The sequence below is a fragment of the Xiphophorus hellerii genome, chromosome 2 (genome assembly GCF_003331165.1).
Source record: "Xiphophorus hellerii strain 12219 chromosome 2, Xiphophorus_hellerii-4.1, whole genome shotgun sequence".
In the NCBI taxonomy this organism is placed as follows: Eukaryota; Metazoa; Chordata; class Actinopteri; order Cyprinodontiformes; family Poeciliidae; genus Xiphophorus; species Xiphophorus hellerii.
This window is the reverse complement of record NC_045673.1, coordinates 15,411,734-15,439,492: the sequence shown is the minus strand read 5'-3', so window position 1 is coordinate 15,439,492 and position 27,759 is coordinate 15,411,734. Positions and strand designations below refer to the sequence as shown.

At 38.4% G+C, this 27,759-nt stretch overlaps 1 long non-coding RNA gene across 1 annotated transcript in view; it reads right to left on the bottom strand.

Moving 5' to 3' along the window:
* Positions 1 to 27,759, bottom strand: part of LOC116708765 (uncharacterized) — a 64,003-nt gene that overhangs the window by 6,096 nt on the left and 30,148 nt on the right. Inside the window, exon 2 of the long non-coding RNA XR_004336769.1 lies at positions 9,034 to 9,042. This is a non-coding gene — a long non-coding RNA (uncharacterized LOC116708765). The remainder of the gene's footprint in view (positions 1 to 9,033; positions 9,043 to 27,759) is intronic.

Genomic DNA, 27,759 nt, shown 5'->3' with positions numbered 1-27,759 from the left:
GATGAGGGCATCAACAAGGAAAAAAAGTTGGAAACACAGATGAGTCGAGGCACCCCTGCATGCTGTTCTGTGTCCAGATGACCCTTCTCACTTCTTCGCAGCAGAAGGGCGGGCCTGCCAGCAACTCAGTCCATCATGCTGACTCCAGCAGCAGAGCAACATCTGTTCATTAGCCTTGACAGATGAAAGAGAGCCCAGAGAAGATGAGGAAAAACTGATGAGTACAAACCCAACATCATATATCCCCCAGTACATTTGTGTGGACCTCACATTAAGGCGGCCGCCTGGGTGAGCTTCCATTCTCATGTACATTTGAGCCGCAATGCAGACGGCGAAGATCTGTAGTGACAAAGGGAATTGTGAGTGGTAATGGAGGCGTTTGCCTCATCCGTCACGCTTCTTTCAGCTCTATTGTGCTGTGTTGAAGGTCTTTCTCTCCATTACATTGTTTTTTTTTCTTTGCTTCAATCTGTGAAATGTCACAGAACTATGAGTGCAACGCATTGACATGGATGAGAACCAATAAATAAAGCAGCATACATTAACCTCCCCCACGTCCTCCTCCAACAAACCCTTCCTTACAACTTGCACCCATGTGTTTGCATTTGACAAAAAGAAGCAAAAGCAAACCTCCACCGAACCAGATGTGCTTCAGTGAATATATTGTAATTATTTGAATTTCGAAACAAAGCATAGCATAAAAATGGCAATTGACAAATACACCAAAACAACAACAACAACAAAAACAGCTGGATTCAACCACAAATGCTACTGCTGATCGTCTTCTTGTAAGCACATTTGAGATGCTTGTGAAGTAGGCATATCAGGATACAATCATTAAAAGTAGCATCGAGTGGAAGAATTTTACATTTTATCACCCTAGGAAGCAGGTCACGCTGCCCCGGTCTTTGACAAATGCTGCGGCTACGAAGATGGATTAGTCAGCAAGCACAGGACTGAGACGGCAAAGAAAATTAAGTCATCACTGTAACTACGTGAAGTTCAGACACAACACTGAGTCCACTCCCTGTCCTCTCCTTATCTCTCCCTTTCCAGCAATGCTGGTGGGTGTATGCCTTGTTTGCCAGACAAGCTATTTCTGCAGAAGACAGGTGTAGCAACATATTTATGTTCTGCACGCATGCTTGGCATTTGTTAGGGATTGATAAGAATTTATCTCAAAAGGAGCAAAATAAAGTCATGAGCTGAATCAAACACAATAATGTTTTTGTTTAAGAATTTAATATTGAAGTCTGTTACATTTAGTCATTCTAATAATAATAATATATTAAATAGTGCACCTGTAAGCCACTTTTAGGTTGCACATGAATATCTATTAATTCAATACAGTGAAATCCAATATTTGGGTCTGTGTACCAATTGTTCAATATGTATTTATTTTTTAATTGACAAACAATTAAAAATAATTTCATTTTCAGTTTATTTTCACATTAGATTAAACAAATTAATAGATGCATTTAACATTTGTGATCATTTTTATTATGCACAGTGTGCATACTTTTATTGGGATTTCCATTTGTATTTTGAGCTTTGCAAGTATTTCTTGTACAAGTGAATACAAATGTAACATTCTATATTCCCCCCAAAATAGACTGGTATGGTTAAGAAAGTCAGTGAGAACTGAAAAAGTTTCTGCCATTTTCTAGTATCTAGAACATTTTTTTTATTTTAATCAATGCAGTCCATGTCTTGTTTTGCTTTTATTTTACTGTTTTATAAATAAAACATATTTATTTTTGGATAAAAGTAAGGATTCATCACTGGTTTATTGATGATTTTTCACGAGAAGCTAATAATTGCTTTCAACAAATAAGCAATTTCCCCTTGGGGATTAATAAAGTATATTCTATTCTACTTACAAATGAAGAAAGAAAGATAAAAAATCCAAATGAAGTTTCAAATGGACATTCCTGAATTTGACAGTTAGTCAGTTATTGCTACATCCAAAATACTGACAGAAAGTGTCACAATACCAAATCGGCAATGTCAGATTTTACCAAGCAAGATGAATTGCATCACTTTCATTCCCCCTTCAATGCCTGTTCCTGCAATATGTACATTGGGTGAGCAGGTATTATCTCATGGGGAAAGTGTGTTGCCAAGCACACACATTGCCAAGGACAGCTGAGAGCCAAACTATTTAGATCAAAGCTATTGAGGATACAAAGCCCTGCAGCACAGACTGACTGACAAAGTTCCTTCATTGGTGCTAGATCAGCTTGGCATGTTTGTACATTTAATTTTGTCATTCTCTGTTGTGACAGGTCTAGCTGTCAGCGATGTCCGTGAGGAGAGAACAATGGGTCAAAGGCGCAAAAGCTTGAGCTGGAGCATGGGAACTGCAGATGTGCATTTGATTTAAATGTAAAGAACACATTGTAGTACCTTTCCATTTTCCCTTAAACTATCAGACATGTAGCACAGAGTGTCATTCTCGAATAAATGGGTAACCCCAATAAAGCAATAAAGTCCATGGTCTGCAGTGGATGCAGGAGCAAACAGAGCTCTCAAAACAGGGGTCCTGAGACACATTCAAGGATATGAATATTTCTTTGGCTTAACTCTCAGCTGCATGTTTTAAGGAGAGGGATATATTGTTTGCAACATTTTGTGGTCTGAAGTCTGTTACCTCTAAATACAATCCAGTGCAACCAACAGCTTCCATAACTCACCCAATTAATCCAATTCTCTTGCATTACTTTGTTTCTTAATATTGTTACAACTGGCTGAACAGACATCCTTATCACGCCCAAAGAACACAACTAAGAGATCAGCAATAAACTTGGGAGGAGGCGGGGAAGCAAGAGTATGACTGTAAAATAATAAATTCCAAGCATCACATATCTCACAGAGAACGGCTTCATATTCCAAATAAAAGAAAGTATGGCACAGCTGCAAAGCTAACAAGACATGCTGTGCAGTTAAAGTAGAGCATTAATCAGAAGGGTAGCCAAGAGGACAATGGAAACCATAGAAGAGCAGTGGAGAACCACAACTCAGATGAGCACAAGCAATGTAGAGGACAGGGCAAGCGTATAGCAGCAAGCATTTTTCAGATGTAGACTACATTACCCTGAGGCTGTAGTCCAGCTGAACAACAATTCTAGACATGCAATTACAATGGAATGATCTTAATCAAAGGCTATCATGTTGTTAGAGTAGTCCAGACCAATCCAGACCTTAATCCAATCAAAAATCTGTTCCATAAATTAACATGAGCTGTTCAGTCTCATTGCGCTTCAGTTACTTTGCAAAGAACAATTGACTAAAACACCTTGATGCGCAAAGTGGGTAGAGGCAGTGGGGGGCACACTTCTGCTAATCCACTAATTGTGCAGCTATATTTAGCTTAATGCTTATTAACCACTTTTGCTAACATTGCAAATGTTTCGTTCACTTAGCTTCACCTAAATTATTTTTTTACAGGCAAACTCTAAAGAACTACTTTTTGACAATCGTGAACCAAAAGTTCAACTCAGATATTGAACTTAATTCAACTGAAAGTTTTCAAAACTGCCATGTAGTTAGCTGCTTATGTTCATGCTCATAGTTTGAAGAGGTTGAAAAACTATGCAGCAATTACAGTATGTTACTACTTTTCACATTCTCTCTTATTTTTTTTAAATAACCTTTTTTAAAACAAAAACCATACAGGCATCAAAGGGCATTAAAGAACATGTTTGAAGTTTTAAAAGAAAAATCTCTATGGAGAACACTAAAGTTTATGGTTGCACCATGACAAAATAGTGACTCTTACTGGTTGCTTTTGGTCGGGAATGCGGCGTGTCTTCAGATGGTCATAATAGTATGGAGGAGGTGGAGAAGATCAATCTTGTCATAGATTATCTGTCTCATAACATACTGTCAAGACGTGGTGACAGTTGTAACAAATATGTAATAAAACAAAAATGTTATAAGTAATGATGAATAAACTGCTAAAATGACCAACATCTAGTAAGAGCTATAACAATGAGATAAAAAATGTTTTTTTGTTTGTTTTTTTCTGAACAAATTTGCTGTGAAACAGAAATTCACATGTTCTGCCACAGAGCTACAGAAGCACTATCAGGTTTGCAACTGTTGCCTTGGGGGGGGGAGACATCACTTCAAACTGAATGTTGCAGTTCGGAGCGATGTTGATTTATGTTGCCCCTCTTGCCCTTTGTGACCCTACCTGTCCTCACCATCAGAATGGCATTTGTAAGGTTTGTGTCTAATACAAAGCGCTGGGCAGCCAAAGAATGTTTTTCACTGATTAGAGAGTGTATAATTTGCAAGTTTGAGATAACACATTTCATGACATTGTTTTGTAAAATTAATTGCAATTTTATATTACAGTAAAGATTTTCATTATTTTTACTTGTCTTTGATTTACAACTGGAAGCCTATTTTTATTAAATTCTTTAATACTACTGGTTAATACGATTAGTACAAATGACCAGGTTACTGGTGCTAATTTAGGTAAAATAAACTACTGCTTTTCTGTCTAATTATTCTGTATATGACCAAAATGTAAAAAGTTACTTTTCAACATAATAGATCACATGTTTCAAACTCAAGGATTCCTAGTCTCCAAATTCTATTTATGTGCCCCTCAAGACTCTAGTGGGCAACATATATAGAACTTTACGATTACAGTTGTGTTTAAATCTTATTTTATCAGTCAAATCAAATCTGTTTTTATTTCTTTAGTGCCAAATTACATCAGTGTAAAAATATGTTCAATATTAATTAATGCATTTTAAGAAATGCTCATTGAATACAAAGAAAACGATAATATTTTAACAATTTAACAGGTACTTTTATTAATACATTCTTCCACAATAGGCTGTCAGAGGACATTCATGATGTTAATGTTCGGCCGACAGTTTGACATCCCCGTATTAGATGGCAATCACTGCAGTAATTAAATTAAGACTGGTCCAATACTGAGTTGAATCTCTGGATTTTGTAGTTTATCACATATCTATGTTTTTTTCTTCTTGTAAGTGTGACAATGCTTAAGCTCTATTCAAAAAATTAAGGACCGTTTTCTAAGAAGTACTTTCGAAACTACCAACTTAGGTTAATAAAGATTTTCAACTAAGTTTACATAAACAGCTGTGGGGCTTCCATTTTGATTATGGACTGATTGAACTGCATTCCTCACGATTCATTGCGTTGGCGAATGAGTTCCTATCTATCCACAGATAGGACCTCACTCTGACAATAAAGCCCACAGCTGGACAGATAAGGATTTTGGGCTTTTGGGGTTTGCTTCCGACAGACACATGCTTTGTGGACCACTTTTTCCTCTAACCTGCTGGCCGGGAAAGTGGACTTTTGAAAACCTCCAACGTGTTACCTGAAAAAAATTGTATTTATATTTTATTTATATGCTGTTGGATTAACCAGTTTTCTTATTTCTGGCATGGTCAAAATTAAGACATGCAAAAATCTTCTGGAGGCAGACTGCAGTCAACAAAAAGATGCCCCTGCGCTTTTTAAACTAACAGTACCTTAAATTCTGTCTGACAACTTTATAAAAAAACAGACATCTGTGAACTTGAACTATCATGTCAGATGTATACTCTGAACTTGTACTTGTTTAATTTCCCACTAAGGGAATTCTAACTTATCCAATACTAAATCCATCTTGTAGATCTGCTCACAGCAGCAGGCAAACAAACTTCAAGTGCTTTATCACCGCCCTCTGAGCTAGGTTATGTGGAGCAGAGTTATCACTTAGGCAGAAATGAAGGACAGAAAACAATATGCAATTATAATGACTTGTATATGCTGAGAGTGAATAAGGTTACAGCTGGATGTTTTGACTGTGTCTCCTTTTGATTGGTGAATGACTTCTGCCCTCATTTTTATTAGTTAATTTCTTTCACATCAGAAATATCCCATATTGAATGTAGTTTAAACAATTGTAAGAACTCTTTAGATTATGACAAATAAGGGAAAAAGTAATGTTAAACTCCAATGGAATTCACCCATAGCTATACAAAATAACAACTTGCTCTGTAATTAGAACAGCAAAGTCAGATCTTGGGATGTTACAGTATGTTGTGGTAATTAACTTTCATGCTGGGACTTTGTTTCATGTTCTTCTAAATCTGTTCAGTCTTTTGTGAAGAACTGTGGCGTGTGTATGCCCTCCCAGCAGGTGGTCATGTGTCCTGCTTCTGTTATCTCAGTAGTTATTCATGGCAGCAGGTGCTCTCTCTGACATTTGTGGGGTGGGTCTTCAGCCTTTGTCTTCAAAGCCCTGTGGGTGTGCAGTAACCGTGACTTTAGTGCACCTGATTCCCTGTACAGCATATGCATTGGTCCATTAGTCTTCCACCTTCCCCTTGGTATCAATGCACCAGTGCAGGGCATTTATGCAAATGTTTAACGATTAGGATGCAGAGAAGTTTGGGATCTTCCTCTGCATTTTCATATGAAAGAAAATTTCTGGAACAACAATTTAACATCAGAGTGCTAAATTAATGTAATTTATCCTTTGATGTTTATGCTTAACATTCCTCGGAGGCAAAATGGGCATTGGAGGAAGAAGTGACTGTTAAACTTGTCCTACCACCAAGGACAATAAGATATGATGATCTAAAAAAACAGCTTTATTTATATATAAATACATATTTGCCCTACTGTCCCTTCTGTCTTAAACTCACCCTTGTTTTTTTTCAATTTCACCAGGGTCCAGTTTGAATAGAGGAGACATAAAGAAGAGGTTGTTTGAGATGTGCAATGATAAGCTGTAAATATCAGTCTGCCAGGATGCGCCTTCTAAATAATAAGCGAGCTTAAGACATAGGATTCAAACAGAGAACTGATCAACTTCTGTCACCTTCGAACAGGTATCCCATCCATTTGCTCATCAAGACCTGCTGTGTGAACGTAGAGTAGAACAAGAAATGATCGTACTAACTGAACACCATGCTGCTGTTATATTGAACACCTCTCTTTCAACTATCTATTTAATTATACAAACTCAGAAGCATGCATGTCACATCGATTGTGTCTATTAGTTTAATAATTTATGCCAGCATGCCTACAGACAGTATATACATGCAAGAGTTACATAAATGTATTCATAACAAACTGTCACAATGCATCCAGAAGACGAAGAGCCTAATGTTATCGCTTTATTGTTGATGGTCACTCTTAGCTAATTTCAGTTGATAAAGAAATATTACTATGGCTGCACTGATTGCAGTTTTCTGACCAATCAGAGATTACCAATCTTTAAAACCTGACCTGACGAATCTGATTTTGACTGTTACAGATATTTTGTTTAGTTTTTTTCATCAGAAATGTTGCTAAATATAGAAAGAAAGTCACTGAGTAGGCAACAGTGGAGTGGCTATTGTTCATTTCAAACTCCCAGATATGAAAAGGTATGGCTGGTCTGCCTGTGGAACTTTTCTTGGGCCAAAGCAACAGGGGACAGTGGTTCATTTTCAGATGCTTGCCAAGGTAGATGTGATCGTTGAATGGGATCGGCTGCGCATGCAAGTATCAGCAGATATATCGGCTGGCCGATTTATCGGTGCAACCATAAATATTAGAGTATTAAAAATACAATAGCTTTGCATGATGCATTATGAAGGTGGTAATATGTTTTATTAAAAATATATTTCTGAAGGACATTTGTACAATTGAAAAAACCTGATGCAGCATCCAATGTTATATTTATATCATACATCATTTTTAATGCAAGTGTTAACCTTTCCTGCTCAGTCTTCTGACCGTGGTCGGAGGACACAGGGGAGCTCTTCCTCCAGGGCCGAAGTGAACTCTACTTCGGGGTTAACTCCTTCATACGCCTTGAACATGAACCACACGGTGGCACGAAGGTGGCTGGAAGTTTACTTTTAATAGCGCCAGCTTACAGTTGGAAGTTAACAGAGTTTTTCCTCTAGCTACTGCCCCGGTCGTCGGCTACACTCACCCCTCCCACATACTGTCTCTTCTTCGCTCCCCCAGCCTCCCGGTTCTTCTTGTTTACAGCACGCAGCGCCCCCCTTCGGACCGGAGGACGGTTGCCACACATCTCGCTCAACTACACTCAACATACACACCACTTACTGAGCTATCATCTCATACAGTGGAGGCACTTTCCGCAACACAAGAAATAATGGTAATAAATGCATACTTCCGAGAAGAATTACAAATGTTACACTTTTCCATTTCATGATACAGAACCTAAAGCACTTCAGCTGAAATGAACTCATCTATTTCCAATCTTATTCTGAGTGAGAGAAAACTGTCCACGAGGATAAAAAAGTTAAGACGTGATGCCTTCCCTTCTTTCTGAAACTCACCCTGCTGTCTGGGTTTGAGGTCATTTTTCCCCCCCCAGTTCTCCTTTCAAAGGGATGTTAGAGAACAGATCTTACAGAACTGAGACTCAGTGTTGTCAGGGTTGTCATTGTTTGCTTTCATGTAATAAAAGACGCACATGCTGAGTGAAGTCATTTTGACACTGGATTTACAAATCATATTAGTCAACTTCAGTACTCCAGATACTTTTCAGCCTATATTTTAATGCCTATTTCTTAAGCCGATTTTTCTTTCCATTTATATAAAAAAGTAACTTTTTTCCTGCAGTCATGAAAGTAGACATTCGTACTGTGCTGAACTACACCCTGTGTGTAAGTAATGGACTGCATTTATAGCACCCAAGGACATGTCAACCTGCAGTGGATGGAAGCTGGAATGAAACCAACAGCCTCCTAACTGTCAGATAATTACTTCTCTCTGAGCCCCAGGGATACTTTACAAAATAAGAGACTAACATCTACATTCTGAAAATGTGTATATATATATATATAAAGCTCGAAAATGTTTCTAAAATGTTTTTTGCAAAATATCTTTGAACAAAGCCTGTCTGTAGGCCATAGTTGAGACTTGAAGGGGATTACGTAATCACCCTTACTGTCATTATTTTGGTACATCTGCTCTGTTATTGTGAAGAAAGAACTGTGGAAATAATACAAGGTCTTGATTTACATGTTTGTCTACATTTCAGTCCTCTCTCTTCATCACCAGCTATAGCCTCTCACAATGAGATACAAAATACAAGAGGCTAAATATGTCATAAACAAATAAATAAAAATGAACTACTGGGAAGAAAAATGCTGGAGTCACAATAGTTTTACATTTTGCAACAATTTTGGGGGGATTAATGTTGTATTTTCCTTGATTAGGTCGATGACCAAATGTTTTCTACTTGCCTGTCAGGCCTATTTTGAACCTATATGAACTTAAATTATGAAAGCTTTTAAAATTTCTGAAATCAGGGCTTCCTAAGTCCAGTCCTCCAGAGCTGCTGTCCTGCTTGAACACATGTGAATCAAATGGCTAAATTCTGTCATGTGTATTTGGTCTTTCAGCTCTGGAGAGGCCTGGTAATCAGCCATTCATTTCAGGTATGCTGGAGAAAGAGAATGGATGCACTTAAAAGTTGCTGGATAGTAGATCTTACCTCAAATAATAGTTATTTAATTATAAGATGAAAAAGGAAAAAGAACATATTGTAACTCTTATCATTTTCCTGACATACTCAATTTGTCTTTTTACTTTCTATGTCCCATTTATCCCCCTCGCTGATAAAGCATCTTTACATTCTGTTTGTTCACCTTCGTTTCCTCGTACTCAGTTCTTCAATCCATGCCAGCTCCGCTGACATCCTACATTACTCTATCAGCAATAGTCGTTGCTGTTGGACCGATTCCCAGTACCGGACGTCCTCCAAGGGGAGAGTCTATATGTCACAGCAGATTAATGCCTTGCTCACTGACTGATCAACTCCCACTGGCCCGAAACCCAAGTGTACCATGGCATGACCCAGATAGGGAGGTGATGCTATTCCAAGTCATTGCCACTCAGGTGGTCCACAATGAAAACCACTGATCCATACATTTAATCTTTGTTACACTGTCAGTGTAAAGTGGCATGATGATTCTGTGTAAGGCTTTGACAGGTCTGTGAGTGGTGGGGTGCCAGGAGTGGAAGGTAATCAAACTAAGTGGCTCGATATGAAGAAAGAAAATGGTATGGTCACCTCTTGTTGGATTTAACTATAAGAGCAATGCAGAAATTATGTCTTAAGTGAATGCATATGAGAAAATTCATTAAAACTATATATTCAGCTATAAAGGTCTACCCCAAATTTATGGACATGGCTGTCTCACAATATGAGCACTCAGAGCCTACATATTCAAAGCTATTGATACTAATGAATTTTAAGAGGGGAAAGGGGAGAGCCAATGAGCGACCCAAAGGCTATCTATGGATGTTTCATAAATCACTAACTTATTACCTATATGACGATATCCACTTGTCTTTTCCATTCAGTGTCTGGATGGTGTTGTTTCTAAGATACAGAAAACACACGTACATGTTAAATTTGTTGCGAAATTACAATCTATGCGCAATCTGTCTCTTCAAGGCCTTTATTAACCATAAAGGGAAGTGACACGGAAAACACGAAAACTCTCGTATCTAGAACGTAGTGGTAATAATAAAATAATAGGGGGTCATCTGTAATCGTCTTTTTCCTCAAGATGATGATGTCTTTTCAAACTCAATTACACATTAGAGAGACAATTTCATCCTTTATCTATCACACTTCATCAACTAGGGCTTGGCTGCCTACCCTATCCTCCTCATTAGCAATCACTCCATCACTCACTAATAATAGCCTATCATCACTGTCTCAATGACCAAAGTTTCAGCAGGGGAGAATGAAATATTAACTTACGATATTAACCCAGGGTCGTGCTTTAACATTGTGGGTTTAGTTCAGACTTATTCAAATATATCCATAAATCAAACAGGAGTATTTTGAAAAGACAACAGAGGTCAGAGAAGAATTAATAAAACCAAATATGGAAGTAATAAAGCCACAAAAATTATAGAGTTCATTTATAACTGAAAACCTCAAGAGGTATGATATCAGCACAAAAAAACCCCTGATCATTTAAAAATGGTTTAACACGTAAGTAGAAAGCAATGAGGGAAAAAGGGTGAAATAGGGAAACCTGAGGCAGTCCTTTGGTTGTTGTGGTTCACTATTACCAAATGGATGCTGACTGCCTGCAGTCAGGACCAATATACCATCCATAAGGGTTCATTTAGCTCAAATTTACTTTGCTTCTGGTGTGATGAACGGTCGCTAGTCTTAGCAGCCTAAATCAGTTCACTTTCACATAGCTCTTCAGGCTTGCCTGCCAAAGTCAGAGGTGCATGCAATGAGTGTCACATCCCCACCCCTCGTGTCCCCTCACATTATCTACACAGACGCCATGGCAAATAGCTGGCTTGAGGTTACAGACAAGGGTCCTCTATTTGTATTCATGTCAGCATTTGTTCAATTGAACTGCCACATAAGAAACATCTACTTAGACCTCTTTAATGGCAATTATATGATGAGGAGAGCCTTGTCTTGCACATTGAAACACAAACATACACACCCCTTTGTGTGAAATTTTAAAATGGAAGTATTATGTACTTTCCAGGAACACAGGGTCATTTTATAGCACTGGCCAAGTAACTATGTTTCCGTCAATTGTTATACAAATGCTATATATATCAAATATGACTTAAAAAATATTTGACTTCGTCATTTAATGTATTGAATCCTGACCTGTGTCCCTTTAAAATATCTTGCTCTTTCTTAAACTCCGCCTTCAGGATGTCATAACAAAATCACGGCCCCCTTTAACAATGTATTTGCCAGCATTTCACTGAGAAATAGATGTAATGAGCCCAACAGATGCCCACTTCCACCAGCTGTTTGCTAATTGCTGCTGCCTAGCCTGAAGGAGCTGAGTGGGAGACTCGCGGGGGAGGGAAGCTCTGTGAGGCAGAAGCTCAAAAGCTTGGAAACTGAAGCTCCGAGGCGGAGCTGTGCCTTGAAGGTGGGACTCGGCCCACCCAGGCGTTTTGCACAGCTGAATGGTTGCCACGGGAAACTCCATGACATAGTTCACAGACTTGTTGCATGAAGTAGAACAGCACTTCATATTGAGCTGAGTGTTGGTGTAAACATCACTGGGGAGTCGACCACAGCTGCTGCATGCTCACGTCCCACCTACAATAGCGAGGGATAGGACCATATAATGGAAAAGTTCACTCCTTGGGGTAGAACCGAACCGCACATTAACTGGTTAGTGCTCGACTTGCCAGTGGAAAAGTGCCAATAAGAGCCAGCATACTGTAGTTTCAAAGCTAAGCTCTCCACTTACACATTATGCATGCCCCCTTCAACTCACTCTGCAGGTCATTCTCTTCTTGGGCTGCTCCTGCCTCTCCACCATATTTGAGCTAATAAACACAGATACTAGCAGGTTAAACTTAACAGGTCCCCTGATTATGTGTAAGAGGGAGGCCTGTCTCAATAAGCAATAAATCAATTAATCGCTTGATGATTTAAAATAAAGATGATAATTTCTGGTTGCTGGCTTTTTTGTTTTCGTCATGTCTCTCTCTTTTTTCTACCAAAGACACTGGGTGACAAAAATGTTTACTTCAGTACACTGACTCCTCCTCTTGTCGTTTCCTTGGAGTAATGTGCTTGGGGAGCAACAAATGACAGCTAAAAGCATCAGTTTTTTATCACTCAGGATGAAACCAACACATGGAATGCCATAGCAAATTTAATGACAAGAGTTGAACATTGTTCAAATTTCTTGGCAAACAGAGCAAGTGACTGTCACCTCCGTAAGTTCCATAGGAAATTATTGGAGATTAAGTGATGTTGTCTCCCATGTGTTGAGCCCAGAAGGAAGAGTGAACTCTTGCATCAGTTACCAGCCATGCTCATGGTCTCCTACAAAAGTGTGTAGCATGAAAGCCCCATGTGGAGGAGCAAGCCAGGGAAACACTGGTTTAAAAGCCGGACATGACAGCTGCTGTCTGGGAGCACCGTGGAGATGTCATTTATCATGTGTGAACCAGTATGTTGCATTTGTTGTAAATAGTGGCAACTAAACACAGCAATACAAGGCCCGAAGCTCAGACTACATAAAAAGAAGTCCTGTTTTGGGGTTAAAAATTAAGAGTGAATTAAGTTTAGGTTAAGAGTTAGGCGTGTACTGGTTTAGGTTTAGGGCAAAGGTCAGGGTTAGGCTATAGAAATGAATGAAAAATGAATTGAAGTCAATGCAATGTCCTTGTGAAGACAGAAGGCATACTGTGTGTATGTGCATGCAATTATTTTAGTTTTTCCTTCTAACTGGCACCAATTTGTTTTCTAACTATCCTTTCCTCTGCACCTAGGAGCTTCTGGCAGGTGTGGTTTCACCCTTGGCAGTGACATCCTCTGCGTGTGTGATGCATACAGTTTTTAATTTGGGTTATTTTCCAGTGTGTGAACATTGGTGTCCTACATGAGTGACCTGGCGGTGGCTGGGATATCAACTCCTCTTTAGCTTGCTTTTCTCTCTATTTTGAAATGGTTATAGTTGTAAAACCAAGTGATTATAACAAAAACTTTTTGTATGGATGGAGCCACGACTCTGGTCTTCTTGAGTGAAATGAACGCGAAGTATGGAGAACCGTTTCATTCAAAGTTAGCTAAATAAATACTGTGTGGGGGAAGATTATAAGCTCTTGTAGTTTGGATGTTACACCGTCGGGAAGATGCACTTAAGTTTGTTGTCTCTCTGCTCACTTCCCTCAGACCACCCCAGTCCCACAGAAAACAACTCTGCCTCCTCATTTGAATATAAGAACAAAACATAATTAACACCCTGAAATAAGGAGTTAAATATGTAGCCTCAAGAATCAATGCTGGTACAACTATTATTCAAAATGTAAAAGCTCCCACTAGCTCAGGTTACAACAGAAAAATATGACTAGTTATCATAACTACACACATGATGCACAACTCTATATTGCGATGTCACCGGGTGACTCTGAACCCATCCATGCACTGAACAGATGCTTAGAGCAAATCAGTGCATGGATGTGCCATACATTTCTCCAGCTGAACAGAAACAAAACTGAAGTTATTATCTTTGGACTTGTTATTTTGAAAATATTGTTTAAATTAATTTGTCCATGCCATCTAACATTTCTTTCTATCCATCCAAATTAAATTAGTTAATTTTCTTTTCTTTAAAAGATATTGTGGGCCTCCATTTTACTTAAACAGAATGATGAAACTGCATCTCTAAGTATTCATAGTGCTGGACTCCGTTTTGCTGGCATCACAAAAGTTACTTCAGCTCAAGCTTCGTGATCATTCATTTCCTGCTCACTGGGAACATAGCCATGAATCAGAGGTGTAGATTATGTGGATTCATTGTCTTCTAACCTGCTGGATGGGAAAGAGAACTTTTAAAAGTTTGCTAATACTTCTTCAAAGTATAAGCAAAAAGTTTAGGTTGGGTTGTTTGTGTAACTAACAGTCTTTACTTATGCCTGAAACTGAGATGTGTGATGTTGCAGATGTGCGGATTGCTGGAAAGTCCAGCCTTTCCAGCAATCCGCTCCTGTTCAACGTCATTGAGCGCTTCACCTTTTGGCTGTTAAACCCAGCAATTTTACCACCTGCTCTTATCGAGAGTCCTCCAGGTGTGCATCCAGCTCGCCTGGTTTGTTTGGACCATTCCCTGGACATTGTTTTGAATCTGAGACTGATCACCTTACAGAAAAAACATATCTTTTATTCTTTTTTTCAAGTGTCTGGGCAGATTAATTGGTCTTGAAGTTATTTTTTCCACCCCCGTTTTAAAGGTTCATTAGTTTGATTCTTGATTATTCATTATCTTTGGATTGAATAATTGGTTGTGTAGGTGTAGAGCTTATTGACTGAACATTTTAACAGTAAGGCTGAGCTATTTTGTTAATAAATTCTCATATTTTATTGGCGCACTGATGTCCATTAATACTGAATTAATCTCTTTATAAGAAACTGAAGATGTTTGGCTAATTATTCTGGTGGAGCCTCAACTCCTTTTTACTAAAAGAAACTTCATCTCTATTAAAATATTCATGAATAATAAATTATTAAACATAATTATTAATAGTTAAGATAAACATTGATGCAATTCCTGTTGCCTAACAACTCTTTCATTTATGTGATGTTGACATTTGCTTGCTTTGTTCTCAGGTATTTCTCTTTACAGAGTGCAAGTTCTAATCTGTGATTTTCACTCCAGGATGTTGCTGGAGACGACCAAAAGCACTTCACAAACACTTAACATTTTTTTCAGAAAACCCATTAACATTGTCTGCCCTTCTTTATAGTGATGTAAAAAAATGACTCAATTGTGACATTTCAAATGCTTTTGAAGTGGATTTTTTTTCCCTAATTTGTTTTCCCTGTCATGTTCCAAAACAACACTACTTGCTCATCCAAATGCAGGTCAAAAGTTTGCAGAGTACTCAACCTTTTTTTTTTTATCAAAGCAGCTTAAATTTTATAAATGAGACATCGCACCAACCACAAACTCTATCTTTGATTCACACAAGGTCGAACTACTCTTCCTTCCTGTAGATTACTCTTCTTGCGCTTCAGCCCTCAACCCCCCTCTTTCTGTGTAGCTGTTCACTTCTGTCCCTCTGACTCTGCAGTGTGCTCAAACTGCTCTCTTCATTTGCACCCTGGCTCATTTTCTTCAGCCCGGTTCATCCCTGGTGACAGCACCTGATTGACATTAATGATGCCACAGAATAGAAAGGTTAATTAAGACCAAATGCTCCCATCCCGTTTTTTAATACCATCTGCTCAACAAAACTAATCCATCAGTACTCTAAACTGAGATAAAACAAAAAGAAAAATGAGTGAAAAAGTATGAGTCTAAAAGTATGAGTAATTTGGGTCTATGGTCTTGGTCTTTTGTAACAAAATATTAATTATACTTCCTAAACATGTCATTATTCCTGCTTTATATTTTTTATACTAGATTTATTTGATGTTTTTTGCATACATTTTATAAGGTTCAACTTCAAGGTTGGTATAAGAAGAACATTAAACACATAATAAAAAAGCACTAACATGATATTTTATTCCTCTGTATAGGATACTTTATATTGCCATTCCAAAATTTGCTTGCATCAGTACATTTGTCATAACCTTAAGATAGAAAAAATTGGAAAACTAATAACTGTAACAAGTATTCCAAAATGCTCAACATCAGCAGTTCTCAATGTCCAGACCCCAGTACAGATTGAATGACAAGTCAATCTGGATCCAGTCTACACTTTACTTATAGGGTATGATTAGCTGAGGCTCAATCCACAGCCATATGGGAGAAGGGTTGCTACATTGCTCAATAATTACAATGTTCAAATTAAAGTAACTGGTTAATAAATCAGGATAACTACTCTCTGTAAAAATTTCCCCCCACATACAATTAACTGAAACAGCAAAAAAAAAACTTGTTAGGGGTTAAAATATATCATAGAGGGCGTGCCGTGGTGGCGAAGGGGTTAGCGCGACCCATATTTGGAGGCCTTGAGTCCTCGACGTGGCCGTCGCGGGTTCGACTCCCGGACCCGACGACATTTGTCGCATGTCTTCCCCCCTCTCCTTCCCCATTTCCTGTCAGCCTACTATCATATAAGGGACACTAGAGCCCACAAAAGACCCCCTGGAGGGGTACAAATATATATATATATATATATATATATATACAGTATATATATCATAGACACCTTTGCAAATATATCCCTTTGCAAAGATTCTCAAGAGAGAAAGATACACATTTGCTGAAGACTTGAGCTGCCTGGTCAAACCCAGTCACAATTAAGTGTAGAGAAATTTTGAAAGAATATTGAGTGCTGTGAGTTGGGTCAAGGTTCTCATGTTGGTGCAGTTGTTAGCATATTGTTGCTTTGCAGCAACAAGGTCCAGGAATAAAATCTGGGCCTGGGGTGTTTGGGAAGTATACAACTTGGGAAGTACTATTTCTTTTTAATGAAAGTTGTTAACAAATTTGTGAAGCATTATATCCTATCATAAACTGTTCTAGCATTTGATCATTTTTAGACTGATTTTAGATTGATTTGTCAAACCTGAACATTAATTTTCAGAACTGACAATCTGTATAATTAAATTTTAATTCACTGTTTGTACTCAAAGCAGTTTTGATGTTTTTAGGGGGTTTTTTTTCTACCGACTGTGTAGTAAAGCTATTTTAATTTACAATAACATGAGAAAAAATAATAGGCTTGTTGACTCTCTGTTGTGTATCTGCCAGGGTAAGCAGTCCAAACAAGAACGCTAAGTGCAAAACTATGCATCAACTTTGTTGCAGTAAAATACATAAACAAAGTGATAAAAAAGCATCTAAATGTGGAGACTGGAGGGGGTATAAAATTTTCTTTATCCTTACTTTCATTTTCTCTCAGTCTTTATCTCCACTGAGATTCCCCGCTTTGATCTCTGAACCTGTAAAATTCATACACTGAGGCACACTTGACAGTAAAAGAAGAGAAGACTGTTGTGGAAAGGCAAAGTGAGGGGGTGAGTGGAGGATTAGATATGCAGAACATGGACGTCAAGGGCAGAGGAGGCAGATACAGCTGGAGGCAGCCTATCTGAATATGGGTGGCTTTGGAGCTACTCCTAAACCAAACAACCGTGTTCAAAATGATGAAATGATAGTGTGAACACTTGTTAATGCATCAGGAACAATTCTAATTCCGAGTACATTATAGCTACAGACACACTATTATTGTTTCATTTATTAGTAATAAACATGTAAAGTTTATTTACAAAGTGCCTTTTACAGACAGAAAGTCATAAATCATTCTCCAACATAAGTTAGATTTATTCATCCTCATCAAGAGTCTAATATGGAATCATATCCTACTATGTCACTATCACCAGGTGGGGACAACAGAAAGCAAAATTGGCCTATGTCTTACCTAATGGAGTACTATGATGCTGCCAAGTGTACATTCCTTGGTCAGGATAAGCTTAGGTTAATTTCAAGTTTTAATAACATTTTCATGTGAATAAATATACATTTTGATTTATTGAATTGTGGCACAGTCTGGCTTTCCACACCTGATGCAGTCTAAACTGCTACAGTATTTTAGGCTGCTGTTTATGTGACACGTTCAGATTTGAGCTCCTGATCCAGAGTGGAGGGACCATATTTTCTTCCTCCTATACCTTTGACCTTATTAAACTGACCCAATGCAGGCAACGTCCGAAGTTGTTTCTCTGCCCAAAGCATTTGTGTGAAGAGAGGAAGATGAGTTCAAACCCATTCTGGAGAGTGAAGTTCGGACATGTCTCTTGGCCAAGTGTAACAAGCTCCCTCTCTCTCTTCGCTAGTTTGTCCAACTCTTTAGGATCCCTCAGTTTTTCTGTCATCTCCATTACCCACAGTTAGCTCCACGTCCTAAAGCCGCTAAACCCATCCCATGCTATCAGTCTTCTCAAAGATGGAATATAATTCTACACTTTTCCTTCTGTCTCCCTTCGTATCTTGGAATGAGGTGAGCTGGGTGAGTAGAAATGAAGGCTGCATGAGCTCACCGCAATTCAAAAAAGCAAAGTTTCTGGAAGACAGACTTCTACAATAAATGAGGAAATAAAATGGATGGAAAAAGACGCGATCAGCTGCACATGATGTACATTCTTTTTCATGAAAAAAAATTAAATATGCTTTTCTTTAGTAACAGCAAATCTTTAGTTAAAGGTTGACAGTTCTGCTTTGTCCACTGATCAGACTGGATTACTGACGGACTTCTAACAAAAAAACAACCTTTAGTGACTCAATATCATTACTTTAACATTAATAACTTTTGAGCCAGTTGTATAGACTAATCTATAGAACTGATGAAAAAATAAGCATTCTAAATGGACAGGAATAGCATATATTCTTAGTGTTTTCTTTTTTTTCATGAGGCTGAAGTGTCAAAGTATTTAAAAAATGAAATTGCATAACTGTAACTTACATCTGGTCTTCCTGCAACAAGTTCTTGGCAGCTGCTTCTCCACTTGCAGCAGATTTTTAGAAAGGTCTAGGTCTAAACGTGAAACATCCTCCAGAACTCAAGCCAGAGTTCAGAGTTCTTCTATCACCCCTGGGCCATCTAGTTTTTCACAAATCTTGTTGGCCTTTGTGGCATGATGTGGTTCTCTAGAGCTTCCTAAATGATCTGTGCAGCCCTTGGAGTGGCATCTGGGCCACTCAAAACTGCAGTTGTTACTCCTATCCTTAAAAAACCTGGATTGGATTCAAACGATTTCAGTAATCTCCGCCCTACTTCTAACCTTCCTTTCATCTCCAAAATTCCAGAAAAAACAGTTGCCTCTCAACTCCATCTCCATTTAACCAAGAACAGTCTGTATGAACAGTTCCAGTCCGGTTTTTGCCCTGGTCACAACACAGAATCTGCTCTCCTCAAAATCACCAACACTCTCGTCATGGCAGCAGATTTGGGTTTATTTTCTCTTCTCATTCTCCTTGATCTCAGTGCAGCTTTTGATGCCATATCTCATACAGTCCTGCTCCACAGACTCTCTTCCAACGGTATCACACACACACCCCTTGCTTGGTTTCAGTCATATCTCTCTGGCCGCACTCAGTTCATGCAATTTAAATCATTCAAATCCCATCTATACCCCGTGGTTTCAGGTGTGCCCCAGGGCTTTGTCCTGAGTCCCCTTCCTTTTTTTTATTTACCTTCTCCCCCTTGGCAATATCTTTTGTAAATTTAACATCCACTTCCACAGTTTTCCAGATGACCCCCAGCTCTTTTTATCCACTGCACCAGATTCTACCCTCTCATATTAATAATATTATCTGGTCTGCACACTTCCACCTCCATAATATTAACCGACTTCGTCCATTCCTCTACTTGCATTCTGCTTCTGTTTTGGTTCATAGTCTGTCTGGCCATTTCTTGAATTGATTAATGTAATTGTCTCCTGGTTGGTCTGCCTCATAAATCTATCCGTAAATTTCAACAGGTTCAAAACTTTGCTGCTTGCATCATTACCAAAATGGCCTCATTTGACCACATCACTCCAATTTTACAACTTCACCGGCTTCCTGTTGTTGAAATATGAAGCAGTAATTTGTTCAATGGTTAATGGAGAGGCTGTTATGCTGCCATCTGCCATCTGTCTTCTGAGTACTGCAGTTGTATTATACCGTTCTGAAAAAGACAATAAATGAACGCACGTTGAAACGCCTGTTCTCTTCAGGTTATGGGCCCAGAGCGTCGCAAAAAGTTCTCTAAGTGAAGTTTTTGAGTCAGATAAACGGAATTGTGGGATTCACAATGGATGATAAGATGTTTATCGACAAGCTGAGCGGATCAGAGAACTGGGCAACATGGAAGTTTCAGATGGAGCATTTGCTAAAAGCTAAAGGACGATGGGGCATGCTAATGGAGACGGATAGGCTAACTCCGGACGCTAGCGCACAAGCTCAGGCAGAATTCGAGAGACGGAGAGAAAGAGCATTTTCCATGTTAGTGCTAAATGTGAGTACAACCCAGTTGTATTTAATAACAAGCTGTCAAACTCCAAAAGAGGCTTGGGACATGCTAAAAGGACATTTTGAGAGAGACACTTGAGCAAATAAACTGTTCTTGAAGAAGAAATACAGTATTTCAGATGTGAAATGAAAGAAAAGGACAGCTTAAATGACCATTTAAAACGAATGAAGGAACTTACTGATCAGCTAAGAGCAATAGGTGCTGTAATTGAAGAGGAAGATCAGATTGTAACACTCCTGGGTAGCTTACCACCAAGCTGTGCTACGATTGTCACTGCTCTAGAAACAAAGATGGACAATTTGACATTGCAGTTTGTTCAGCAAGCATTAATCAATGAAGAGCAAAAAAGAGTCAATGTTAATGATGTCTACAGTGCTGCTACGTCAGGTGGTGCATCAGCCATGTCAACACAAGTTCACAGAGAAATGCAGGACCATTCAAAAGTAGTGGGAGCTGAAAGACAGAGTTCATGGAGATGTAACAAGTGTGGCAAAGAAGGACACATAAAGCGTAACTGTCCAAGCTGGAAAAAAACGAATCAAAAATCACAAAGCCAAGAATGCGGTATGTGAAAATGAAGAAGACCCCTCTGAGAGTGCCTTTGTTGCAGAAAATGCAAATCTAACTGAAGGACCAGTACAAGATGAGTGGTTGATTGATTCTGGAGCATCAAAACACATGACCTGTGACAAAGAAATCCTTCAAAACTACCAGCAGTTTTCAAAAACACAGTCTGTAAAACTGGGTGATGGCAGGGTGGTGGAAGCTCAAGGATTTGGCATTGTTAAATTGAACATGGCCTTCAAAATAAGTGATGCTAAACCTGCCACAATGTGTGATGTGTTTTACGTCCCAAAGTTGTCTGGAAATCTTTTTTCAGTGGGAGCTGCTAGAAGAAAAGGAAATACAGTGCAGTTCAAAAAATCTCGGTGCTACATACGCGGCAAAGATGGGACTCTTCAAGGAATGGGAACACAAAGATCTGATGGACTGTATCAGTTGGATATTAAAGGATCTACGCCGGTCTGTCATAGTGCATCAAGTGCATCAGTAACAACTAATCTGTTGCATCAGCGCTTAGGTCACACCACCAAACTAAAGAAACTAGAAGCTCTGGTGAATGGAGTGAAATTCTCTGCAGACAAAGAACTTCCTTTCTGTGAAGCCTGTGTGGAAGGCAAGCTCACAAGACAGCCATGTAAGGCAGTGGGAAAAATCCGTTCCAAACGTAAGCTGCAACTGATCCATAGTGATGTCTGTGGACCCATGCAGACTGAATCCATCGGTGGGTCAAAATACTTTGTAACCTTCATTGATGACTTTTCTCGCTGTTGTAAGGTTTACTTCATGAAACTAAACAGTGAAGTCTTAAGCAAATTCAAGGAATTTGAGAGAACATTCTCCAATGAGTGTGGACACAAAGTTGCAAGACTGAGATCAGATAATGGTGGGGAGTACATTTCAAGTGAGTTTCAAGAATATTTGAAGGCTCAAGGTATCCACCATGAGATGTCTGTACCTCATACACCTCAGCAAAATGGAGTTGCAGAGAGAAAAAACAGGACATTGGTTGAAGCAGCTAGAAGCATGTTGTCACATGCTAAGCTACCAAAGATGTACTGGGCTGAAGCAGTAGCAACAGCAGCCTACATACAAAACAGATTGCCAACATCTGTTCTGAAGCAAGAGACACCCTACCAACAATGGTCTGGTAAAAAACCTGACATGAACCATGTGAGAGTGTTTGGTTGTGTTGCTTATGCACATGTTCCAGATGCTGAAAGACGAAAACTTGACAAGAAAGCTGTAAAGCTCAGGTTTGTGGGATATGCAAACAACGCAAAAGGATATCGTCTGTTTGATGAAGAAAAAAGAAGAATTCTGATTCGAAAGGATGTTATCTTTAATGAGTCGGACTTTGACTGGAAACAGAAGTTCCTGTCCAGAGAAAGAGGTGATTACCATCACAGAAGAAAAGGAAACAACTGATGATGACGTCACCGTCGATGAAACTATTAAAAAAGGAAGCAGAATCAGAAAGGCTCCAAAGAGATACGGATATGACGAGTTTGCAGATATGGTGACTGTTGATCATTGTGCTAATGTGTGTTCTGTCATGGAACCAATCACACTGAAAGAAGCATTAAAGAGTCCAAATGCAAAAGAATGGCAAGAAGCGACTGATTGGAATATCAGTCACTGGAAGAAAATGAAACATGGGACCTGGTGGAACTACCAAAGGACAAAGAGGTCATTGGATCAAGATGGGTCTTCAAAGTGAAGCATCAAAGTGATGGAGAAGTGGAGCGATACAAGTGCAGACTTGTTGCCAAAGGCTACTCACCGCTCTATGGTGCTGACTACTATGAAACGTTTTCGCCTGTAGTACGTTTTAGCTCAATTTGTACGTTATTGTCCTTTGCCATCCAGAATAATCTACATGTACATCAAATGGATGTTGTCACTGCATTCTTAAATGGACATCTGGAGGAAGAAATATACATGGAACAACCTGAGGGATACATCAAACCAGGTCAGCAGCATCTTGTATGCAAACTAAAAAAATCAATCTACGGATTAAAACAGTCTCCTCGTTGTTGGAACAAAGAGTTCACAAAATTCATGATGGATCTTGGATTTAAGCAGACATTCAGAATTCAATTCAAAAGCCTGTTGTTTACATTCAAGGCAATCCACAACCTTCCCCTCCTTATCCGTCTGATCTTCTGTATATCACCACCCATTCACGTTCCCTTCCTTGTTCCTCTTCCATCCACCTCAATGTGCCTCTTGTTCGTCTCAGCACCATGGGGAAAAGAGCCTTCTCTTGCTCTGCTCCCCAACTCTGGAACGCTCTTTCCCCTGACATCTGTAATATTGACTCTCTTCTGACCTTTGAAGCACAACTCAAAACTCATCTGTTTAAATTAGCCTTCTCACTTTAATTGTGTAGTTATTTTGTGGTTTTGTGTCTTGTAGCCATTTCTTTATGGTTTAACTTGTGTTTTTAATGTTGTAAAGTGTCCTTGGGTGTTTTGAAATGCATTATGATTATAGAAAGGCATTATTATAACCTCAAAAGAGCGGGTCTCTAGAATTACTCAAACTCTGTCTTGTGAGTCCAGCCTCCCAGCTAGACTCATTGCCATGCTAGGCTGGTTTTGAGCCACTGTATCTAAAATCTATGCTTTGGCAAGATGACCAGGCTGTCAGCCTCATATTTCTGCCTACGTAACTGTTCTTATGCAAAAAAATCAATGAAAAACTCTTGTTCATGTTTCACTGTAAGTCAGAGGTATGATACATTGTTAATGCTAAAGTAAGATGTGAAACAATTATAGTAAAAAAAGCCACATTCTACTGTTCTGACTCATTGCATCCACTTTTATGCAACACACTAAAGGAGGGTTAGTTTCTTTGCCCCAAAACATTATGTCTTTCAGTAAAGGTTGCATGTGTAAGACGCATATTGTCATTTCAGCTGGTTGGCTGTTGGCAGTAACTGAGGCATACAGTATAACTAGAAAATCCATTGAGCATGCTGTGCTAGAGAATGCTGCAATGATCACCACTGAGAAGCATCATTGCTTGCCTATTCTGCCATGCTTTCACATTGTTTCTTATCCTTTCTTTCTTATTGCCAGGGGATTAAGTGATGCCTCATACCCCATGCCAAGGCCTTTCTCAAAACAAACCATTCATAAACAGAAAAAGCAATCAGGCAAATGCAGTTAGTACACAAAAAGAAGTGAATGCTTGTGTATTGACTGTGAAAAGACATTTTAAGAATCAGTGTGCTTGTTAGACCAATTCAGGGCATGAATATTCATTTACCCAAATTTTCTTTCAGTGTGTGTTTTAATTTTTCACATTACATTTGTGTTTTGCATACACAATAGAAAAAGTACACCTTTCAGAATCTCCATGGCTTTTTTTTTCTTTGCCTTGATTTTATCAACATTTAGTTACAGAATGTAGTAAGCTAAAAGTAATAACATTTATTCTATGTCATCTAGCAACAGTAAATGTTCGTCATTCTGTTGTTGTTTTGACTGTTATTAATTTCAAGTTCTGAACTCAAGCATGAAGATGTATGCACTACCCCAGCTGGGAGACAGCGCTGTCTCTGAATGCCAGTTAGTTTAATGAATGAGGATGTTTTGTACACAAATTATTGCTAAACCCATTCATGCTTCCTTGAGAACAGTCCTCTGATGACTCCCACACAAGTCCTTTAGGCAAAAGATAGATCTCTTAATTTTTTTATGTAATCATTGCCTCTGTCTTAACAGAATTTCACTTTGACACAATGCATTTATTATTCTGTAGTTTTAATAAAAGCCTATTTCATGACACAATGTTGCTGTTGCACATCAGGTATCAAAAACATTGGCAGTAAACAGCATCATCTAAAATCTGAATGAAATATTTTAATCTTTTGCTCCATTAAAATAGTAGTAAAAACAACCTTTAACATAGAATTATTCCACCGATTTTGTTTTTTGAGGTGTGAGATTGTGTTGCTGGAATGAAAGTCAATCTTCTTTATGGTATTTTCCTTTTTTGTTTACAAGGTGTGCCAATAAAAGAAGCCTAGGCCTAAATTCAAACTGGGAGACTCTCTCCAGCCTACCTGCATCATTCAATTGCCATGTCTCCACCAGGTCGTCACTCCACCTCAGCCAATTATCACTCAAGAACCCTTTTATACGACGTGTCATCAATGGATTCTCCTGCTTCACAGCTGTCCTTTGTCCCACTTCCTCCCCATCTTCACCCTCATCTTCCGGACTCCTCCAGACTCCTCTCCTTTCCGCTCTCCAGTCCCTGTGCCCCAAGGGGAAGACCACCCCCTGGGACAATCCTTGTCCCAGCGTCATCCTCAGCATGCACGTCTTTGGCTGGGGTCAGAGCACCAGAGGAACTTCAAATCAAATAAAACTTTCTAACTGATGCTTTTTCTCTGTGTGAGTCTCTCCAGATTGAATTGTCGAGGTTGCTAAATCTTTTTCTGATGCCAAGCCAGATAATTTATTCAGTTAAAATGCAAGTGGTTCTTTTGATATTCAAATCTTGTTAACAAAACTGGGTTCTCAATTACTGCCATCAAGTACATTGTAGCACTAAAATATTTTAAAGACATTTGGATGAAAATAGATGAACTTCAGCTTTGCAAAAGATGTGCGATAGCTTTACTGCAGTGAACAAACATGGCTCTATTTCTGTGCAGGTGCAAACCCAGCAGGGGTGCAAATGCTGGCATAATGCCATTTTTATTCATAAAAGTTTTTTTGTTTTTTTTCTCCATCTGTGCTTGCATGGTATTTTTTGATGCTCGTTGAACCCTGCATCTTTTCATGGGTGTTGAGCAAAAGTGCAAAAGCACTACCATCTGTTCAGACCACCTAATTTCAGAATTGCAAATTTCCTTCTTGTCTTAAAAACCTACAAGCGACCACTCTAAAATCAATCTTGAAAGAAATTTTATTTCATACTATTCTTGCAAGAATATTATAAAACTATTATTTGTGTAGGGACTAATTAGTATTGACAAACTCAAAAAAATAGTCAAAGATTAGACATTGTAAATCTGATGTTGACTAATACAGTACAAGGAGTATATATATATATATATATATACATGTATATATACTGTGTATATATATATATATATATATATATATATATATATATATATATATATATATATATATATATATATATAATTTCTATTTTAGCAAAAATGCATATCCTTCTCAAACAGTAGAAAAATCTAATATTTCTTAAAATTGATTTTCATAGGTTTTTACTGCTACATTGATGGTTTATTTTTGATGATGATCTCCAAGTCTTTGGTATTCAAAGGCCTTTTTGCCATCACCCTCATCTTTCCTTCCCACCAAAGACCATCTATTAGTTTCTAGTAAGCACTATTGCGGAATCCCAAAGAATGTTGAAGTCACAACAATTAGTAGATCGTTAGTAAAGTTAAGATTACATTAAACCTAAAGCTAATTTGAACAGATCTGTCAATAGGTGTAAAGAGCTTTAATTTCTAATTAATTTGCTGTCACTTTTTATTTGTCAGAACTGCTGCATCCATATGAACCATGCACTCTCTTAGGTTGACTGACCGGAGGCTTTTAGTCATCCCAAAGACCTGATTAAAACTCTGAGATGACAGAGGCTTTTAAGCTGCTGCTTTGAGACTGACATGATTTATCAATGCACATTAGACATGCTTTGTCACTCACTATTTGTAAATCTCTTTTATAAACACACTTTTATGCCCTGGCCTTCAAAACAGAGTGAGACTATGGCAGATTTTTTGGTTTGTTTTATTTTTTGGATTCCTATTTTTTCCCTTTCAATTCTTTGCATTTTCTGTGAAGATTTTTGGTCTGTTTGTTGTTGTTTTTGAAGTGGTCTATAAGTAGTTTGTGATGTATTAAATGATTTAGTGAGTTAAAGGCTGGCAGCATCATGTGTCATGAAGATGAAAGTTTTCTTCTATGCTTATGTGACTCTGCATAGAGCTGCTGGGAGGATCGCTAGAATAGAATAGAATGGGCTGCCTTTCTATGGTGCCTTAAGTCAGTCTCAGTTTTTCTCTCTGTCTCTTTCTTTCTTCATGAGCTTGTTCAATATTCAAAAGAGACAGACTACCCTTTTAAGGTGAACCACCTACCGTTACTTTGGATGATCCGTGCCTGTTTTTTTTTTGTTTGTTTTTTTCCCCCACAATGGACGTATTATAAAAGGAAGCTGTCAGTTTATACCCAATTTAAACACATCTGTTTTTTTTTTTTTATCTTTGCATCTTGTCTTTGCAAAAACAAGTCTAAAGGATGGCAGATGGGCATTTTGTGATTATTTTGGTAACAAATTTTTGAGTGTTATATTGTGAAAGTAGAAACAGGTTGCATTATATTGCTGCAAGTTGGAGCTGACTGCTAGATTTGTGAATTACAAAGCCATTTTCGTCCAGTTAAAGGTATGTCACACTAGAATGCCTGTCATAGAAGTGCAGAGATCAGGAATTGCAATTGATTCTATAAAGCATTGTAAAACATTGCCATGTCACGGTTATGCTGTCTGGGAGGCTACATCGATGTATGCTTAACATTTACATCACAGAGAGGAGGAGCCTCATTAATGGAAATGTAAATAAAGGCAGATGAAACATAGTTGATGCAGGTCACAGACTCAGTCCTGAATATATTAAGATCTCTTTTTAAGTGGTCAAACAAAATTCTACTTATTTGCATTCTGCCT